The sequence below is a fragment of the Aulonocara stuartgranti genome (assembly GCF_965226115.1).
Source record: "Aulonocara stuartgranti genome assembly, chromosome: 3".
NCBI classification, from domain to species: domain Eukaryota; kingdom Metazoa; phylum Chordata; class Actinopteri; order Cichliformes; family Cichlidae; genus Aulonocara; species Aulonocara stuartgranti.
In genome coordinates, this window is record NC_138941.1 from 55,859,789 (window position 1) to 55,866,985 (window position 7,197).

The following is a 7,197-nucleotide window of genomic DNA, read 5'->3' on the forward strand; positions in this document are numbered from 1 at the left end:
AGTTGAACTGAGTTAGTGTGTGTATGCCCGCGGTTATATGTGTCCTGACGGCTGCGTCTATTGTGTCCCCAGGAGAAGTGTGGAGCGCCAGACAGCAGCCAGCATGAGGGGTGCTGAGACACGGGAGCGGAGAACATGGAGCACAGACTTTTTGGGAAGACACGACACGGGAGTCAGGGGAGAGCACGGGGATTTACTGTTATTGTTTCCATCACTGTAAATAAGCGCACTGTTTATACACAGAGCACCGTGCCTGGGTCCTCCTTCCCCACACCTACGGTTTGCCATGCCGAACCGTGACAGTATGTCAGGTTGGGTATCAGACGCCACCTCTCTGGGGACATCTCAGGCCCTCCAAGGTTTGGAGGCCTATCTCCCCCTACCACCACTTCCCCTGCCAGTGGCGGACTCCCTCAGGTGTCGGTGCGTTGGTGGTTCTTTGTGTCCGGGGATGGGCGTCCAGGTACACACCGGCTCACTCCTTGGCGGCCGCTTATCGGGGCCTGGAGCCTGGGGCTCGCTCGGGCCACTTCGGAGGTGGGGTGCCCCCGGCCTCTCGGCCTGGGGCTCGGTCACTCAGGCACGGCTGGCTGCCGGCGGAGCTCACGGGCGCATCACTGCAACCCCCCCTGGCTTCTGCTCCGCGGCTGCTGAGTGAGCCCTCATCTGGGACTCTCCTCAGCTCTTTCTGGGACAGTGGCGCGGCTGCCCCTCTGTTGGTCTTCCTTGGTCTCTTGTGTTCTGGGGGCCTCTGGATGTCTGGAGTTTTGATCTCCTCTATACCTGCTTCATGCCCTGGAGGACGGGGCTGTGGCCCCCCCACACCCTCTAGCAGATCATTACATGAAGGAACCTTTTAAAAAAACAAGCGCGTCCATGCTCACAGGTGTACACACGGGTGATCACACCCACAAACTACACCCTTTTTGGCTCCTACCTCAAAGCACACTGTGTTCTGTTGATCTTATGTGCTGCACAATAATGTTTAATATTTAGTATTTACTGTCATATTCCCATATATCATTGTGATGCTGTTTATTCTATTACTCTTGTTCTCTTCTGCTTGTTTTCTTTTTTCTTTCTCAGCAGGTGATCCAGGTGATTGATATATGCATTTTTTTTTCTCTGCCCGTTCTGTTGGTTTTTGTTTTTTGCCCTTCTCCCCCGTCCCTCTTCTCAGCTGTTTCTCTTTCCCTCTTTCTTTCTCCCCTTCTTTCCCCCAGTCAAGTCTGTCCCGTATTCAGTAAGTGAAAATAAAATAAACAATAAAAGGTGAATCAAATGGACCATTACGGCAAGGCTGGGATGGTCAGTTTGGTAAAGTAAATCCGTTGGGCATCTTTCTTTGCCTTTAGACAACAATTCTGATGGCAAAAGAGCCAAACGGGACAGGCAAAAAAAAAAGAAAGAAAGAAAGAAAAAAAAAAAAGAAAAAAAAAAGTTTATTTGGTGACCCAGAAAGGGTAATCTGGAGAAAAGGAGGATCGCATTTGTCGGAGCCTATGCGTACTTGTAAGCGCGGCAATGGCGGAGGAGCGCGGCTAAAAAACCTTTAAATATTACATTTTCTTGGTCACAAAATAAACTTTTAAGATATTTTCAGGCGAGAATGTAGCTGTGTAAAGTTCAAGTATCAGTTCAAGCTCGATTTATCAAGACATTGCATATTTGCAAAAATGCTCCGACGTTTTCGGAGACGTCTATTTTTTTTAATGCTTTGTGGCAGCTTTTGAACATCTGTGGCATCTATATCTAATGTCAAATCTAGCCTTTATTTAACAACATAAGCAAACTGCTTTTATATTTAACCGACTTTTCTGTTGAATTACATTTTAAATAATAACATTAACAATAGTATTTGTTTTGTTAAAACATGTGTTTAAAAACAAGTTTTGTTGTGAAAGCTATAATCCAGATACATGGCCTGTTAAATGCTTAACATCTGGGTTGGCTTTATAACTGAGAATAAAGTAATATAGCTCGTCCTTCTAAAGAATTAAGTTAAATTACACAGTTGAATCATAAGAAACATGTTACATATAAACCCTGTCATAAGTTAACTTTTAACAAGCATGCAATGATTATATTTAAATTAGGTGGTCTTTTTTTCAAAACATATCTCTTTAGGCCTAAAATGTGCCAATTCAGACACAGTAGTAGATGGTGTTTTTAATACTATATGTGTTAGTCTAATTCGGTTGTATGGGGTCTACATTGACCCTCTGTGTTGTAAGTTATTATGATTGCACAGCCATTAAGGATCAAATCAGCTTCTAAAAATGTTCTGTTTTTTCTCCCTCTGCTTGCTTCTTTCTGTCTTTGAGGCTCGGGACCAGCACTCCTGCTGTTGAACAGAAAGACATCAACTCATTGGTAAGTATTTTTGGTCAAGTTACTTGAAAAAAGTAATCAGTAACTAATTACCAATTACTTCCCCCAAAAAGTAATCTCATTACTTTACTGATTACTTATTTTCAAAAGTAATTAATTACTTAGTTACTTTTTAAAAACACGATTTACAACCTGAATAGGTGATAAAGCGATAGATCTTTCAGCCCAATTCTACTTTTTCTACATAATCCATCATACAAAATGTAATCAAATGGAAAAGTCTTTTTTTGTAACTTGTTTTAGTAGTTTTAACCTTTTAACTTTATGCATCAAGGTCAAAGGAGCTTGCAAAGAAAAGCATCTGGACTTCTTTAAGAAGAGAACCTTCACAGACTTTATGCATCAAGCAAAAATTTAATTATATGCAACATTCTCTGACTGGAAGAAATTTGTTTAACATTTAAACCTATTTTCTGCACATTCCAGCACATAAAATATATTTTTTGTGTTTACACTCACTCTTTCAAATAGATGCAAGTAAAACACAGCAGAAAATAAATAACATCAAAGACACAGCGGTCCTGTTGCTCTATTTTCAACTGTAAAGCAGGAGTGGGGTAGGTGGAGGTGTGCTCTGGTGCAGGTGTGCCGCAGCGGTCAGTGGAAGAATCCGTGAGTTTCTCTGTGAATTTCCCATTACGTGGTAGCGCACTCCTGGTGCTTGCTTGGAAGTTTAGGGGGATTTTTTTCACTGTAAAAAGAAGTTTTCTTCCTATGCACAACGGACATTAATGTTTTTGTCACTTTGTATGGAATCAAACTCAAAGTAAGGTCAGTACTTCCACGCTTTAAATGCTGCACGCTCATACTGTCATGGTCCTGGGTCGGTGACCCAGCGCTTTTAGTTATCATTTTCCAGTTTATGATGATGATGATGATTATTATTGTTTGAGTTCTGTGTGTTATATTTGGTCTGCCTTTGAGTCTGCGTCTGTATCTGTCTGTCTATGGTGTCTCCCCATCTGTTTGTGAATCTGTCTGTTTAGTTCAATGTCTTGTCTGGTTCCATGTATCTGAGTTTCCTGTTTTATTGTGAAGGTCCGTGTCATATGTGAGTGTGATCAGTTTACGTTTCCCCTGTCCCGTCAGCCCAGATTTCTCCCAGCTGTGTTGCCCTCCTGTCTCGCATCCCCTGATTACTGGTGTGTGTATTTAAGCCCTGTGTGTTCTCCTGCCTGTTGCCGGTTCGTCTGTGTAACTCCGCATCAGTCTGTGTTCCTCGGTGTCCTGCGCGGCTCTCTGCCTCTCACCCCTTTCTGGTACCCTCTCAGGTTTGTCATTTAGCTTTCCCAGTTTAGGTCTTTTGTTTTGTCTTCTCTCTTGCCTGTTTTGCCCTCTCACCATTGTGTAAATAAACATCACCAGCATTATTATCTACTGCCTGCGTTTTGGGTCCTTTCTCCCTCCATTCCCACACGGCTCGCCTCGGCAGCCGTGACAGTACGAACCGGCCACTATGGACCCAGCGGCAGTCAACCCGCCCAAGGAGCTCCGGGAGGACATTTTGTACTCAGTGGACAAATTAATTAACCTATGGCTGGAGCATGAGGGGAGAGAATTCCGCCAAAGCATAGCGGTTCGGCTTCAGCGTTTACTTTTTGGTCTCCCCTGGTTGCTCAGCTCACTTCACCCGCTCATACAGGATTTCGTTCTGAACGAGCTTCATCTTCTTCCCCCTGCTACCACCCACCCAGCAACACATGCTTCACTCCCCGACCCGACGGAGAGCGTCCTGCCCGGCCCGTCGGTCCAGCCTTCAAATGGGGAACAGCACTCACGCCGTCGACACCCCTCGCCACAGTCGGACCCCAGGATATCAGAGCAGCCGACTGTGGTGAGTAGGAAGGATAACAGTTCCAATTCGTACCTTGAGACTTTTTCTTCCGGGATTGTTCGGGGTGTGTCAGTGGGAGCTAATTCGCGAAGCCTACCTACCTTCGTGGTAACCGATCTCTCCCAGGTTGGCATTTTTAAGACTTCAGTGAAAGCAAAGGGCTGTTGTTCTTCTGAAACTGTTAAACCCGTGTCAGCCAACCCAGGGTCTGCTAAAACTGTGACATATAACCCAGAGACCATTAACACCAGCTCTGATAATACTAGGTCCGTTTATTCATTTGAACCGCGGCCTCAAGCTCAGTTAGCCGCACGGCCTCAGGCTCAGTTAGCCGCACGGCCTCAGGCTCAGTTAGCCGCACGGCCTCAGGCTCAGTTAGCCGCACGGCCTCAGGCTCAGTTAGCCGCACGGCCTCAGGCTCAGTTAGCCGCACGGCCTCAGGCTCAGTTAGCCGCACGGCCTCAGGCTCAGTCTCCAACTCCACCACCGTTGTCATCACAACCCCTATGTCAGTCACCCTCAGTTCTGCCTCCTGTTCAGCAGCCACCAGCCCTGCATCCTGTATCAGTTGTTCCACCTGTAAAACAATATAAGTCTATTCTACCCGAAAGACACAGCTCCTCGCCCATCCACTCCAAGCAGAGAGACACATCTAACAATACTGTTTTCGTTCCTCAAAAGCTGGCCCGATTAGAGACATTTACTACCTCCAGGGCCTCCCCAGAGTCCGAGTTACAACCCGCAGTTGACTCTGGACCCCTGGAGGCTAAGGAGTCAGCCGAGGACTGCACCCAACTGTTGCCTCCTGAGCCTAATCTATGTGTTGCTCAGCCCCAGTCAGCATCAATGCTGCCAGAGGCCCGTGCGCCTGCTGGTCCTGTTCTGTCTCTGCCAGGGGTCTCCGCACCTGCTGGTTCTGTTCTGTCCCTGCCAGAGGTCCCCGCGCCTGCTGGTTCTGTTCTGTCTCTGCCAGAGGCCCGTGTGCCTGCTGGTCCTGTTCTGTCCCTGCCAGAGGCCCGTGTGCCTGCTGGTCCTGTTCTGTCCCTGCCAGAGGCCCGTGTGCCTGCTGGTCCTGTTGCGTTCCTGCCAGAGGCCCGTGTGCCTGCTGGTTCTGTTGCGTCCCTGCCAGAGGTCTTCGCACCTGCTGGTTCTGTTCTGTGTGTGCCAGGGGCTCCAGTGCCCACTGGTTCTGAGACTGTCTTTGCTGGGGGGCCCGTGGAGCCCATCCAGCCTTCTGCCTCGTTAGCTGGGGGGCCCGAGGAGCCCGTCCAGCCTCCTTCCTCGTCAGCTGGGGGGCCCGAGGAGCCCGTCCAGCCACCAGCTGCTCCACCAGCAGCCTCATCCACGCTTGCAGCAGCAGTTTCATCCATGCCGCCACCTGCTGCAGCGCCTCCGTCTGCATCCTCCACGCCGTTGCCTGGCCCGGCCTCTGCTGCATCCTCCACGCCGTCGCCTGGTCCGGATTCAGCATCCTCAGCGTCGCCTGGTCCAGCGCATGCTTCGGCTTCATCCGCTTCACCTGGTCCAGCCTCCGTGTCTTCATCCTCGCCTGGTCCAGCCTCCGTGTCTTCATCCTCGCCTGGTCCAGCCTCCGTGTCTTCATCCTCGCCTGGTCCAGCCTCCGTGTCTTCATCCTCGCCTGGTCCAGCCTCCGCATCACCTGCAGTGGCCTCCTCTTCAGCATCCTCATCAGCTGCTTTGCCTGGTCCAGCTTCAGCATCCTCATCAGCTGCTTTGCCTGGTCCAGCTTCAGCATCCTCATCAGCTGCTTTGCCTGGTCCAGCTTCAGCATCCTCATCAGCTGCTTTGCCTGGTCCAGCTTCAGCATCCTCATCAGCTGCTTTGCCTGGTCCAGCTTCAGCATCCTCATCAGCTGCTTTGCCTGGTCCAGCTTCAGCATCCTCATCAGCTGCTTTGCCTGGTCCAGCTTCAGCATCCTCATCAGCTGCTTTGCCTGGTCCAGCTTCAGCATCCTCATCAGCTGCTTTGCCTGGTCCAGCCTCAGCATCCTCATCAGCTGCTTTGCCTGGTCCAGCCTCAGCATCCTCATCAGCTGCTTTGCCTGGTCCAGCCTCTGCATCACCGTCTGGTCCAGCCTCTGCATCACCGTCTGGTCCAGCCTCTGCATCACCGTCTGGTCCAGCCTCTGCATCACCGTCTGGTCCAGCCTCTGCATCACCGTCTGGTCCAGCCTCTGCATCACCGTCCGGTCCAGCCTCTGCATCACCGTCCGGTCCAGCCTCTGCATCACCGTCCGGTCCAGCCTCTGCATCAGCTTCCGGTCCAGCCTCTGCATCAGCTTCCGGTCCAGCCTCCGCTTCAGCTTCCGCCTCGTCTGGTCCAGCCTCCGCTTCACCTGGGGCTGCAGGGGCCACGCAGCCTTCAGGTCCCCTACTACCACCTCCACATCGTCGGTCATCTGCCTGGCCGCCTGTTGGGCATCTCCGCCACCGTGGACGCCCTCCTGAACGCCGCCACTGCCTTCCACGTGGCTGGCCTCCGGACCTGTTTCCACGCCGCTGTTGCCGTCCGCACGGTCGGCCCCCAGAACTGTTTCCATGCCGCTGTTGCCGTCCGCACGGTCGGCCCCCAGAACTGTTTCCATGCCGCTGTTGCCGTCCGCACGGTCGGCCCCCAGAACTGTTCCCATGCCGCTGTTGCCGTCCGCACGGTCGGCCCCCAGAACTGTTTCCACGCCACTGCCTACTGCGTGGCCGGCATCCGGACCTGCCCCGTTGCCATTCGCATGGTCGGCTTCCTGAACTTGACCATCTGGGCCTTTTTGGACTCTGTCCCTCCGTCCTGGGCCCCCTCCGCCCGCCCTGGTCGGGTTGTTTTCTGTTTTGTTTTGATCCGTTTTTTCGTTTCTGCTGGGCTGTCTGGTGCCAGCCCTTGAGGGGGGGGTACTGTCATGGTCCTGGGTCGGTGACCCAGCGCTTTTAGTTATCATTTTCCAGTTTATGATGATGATG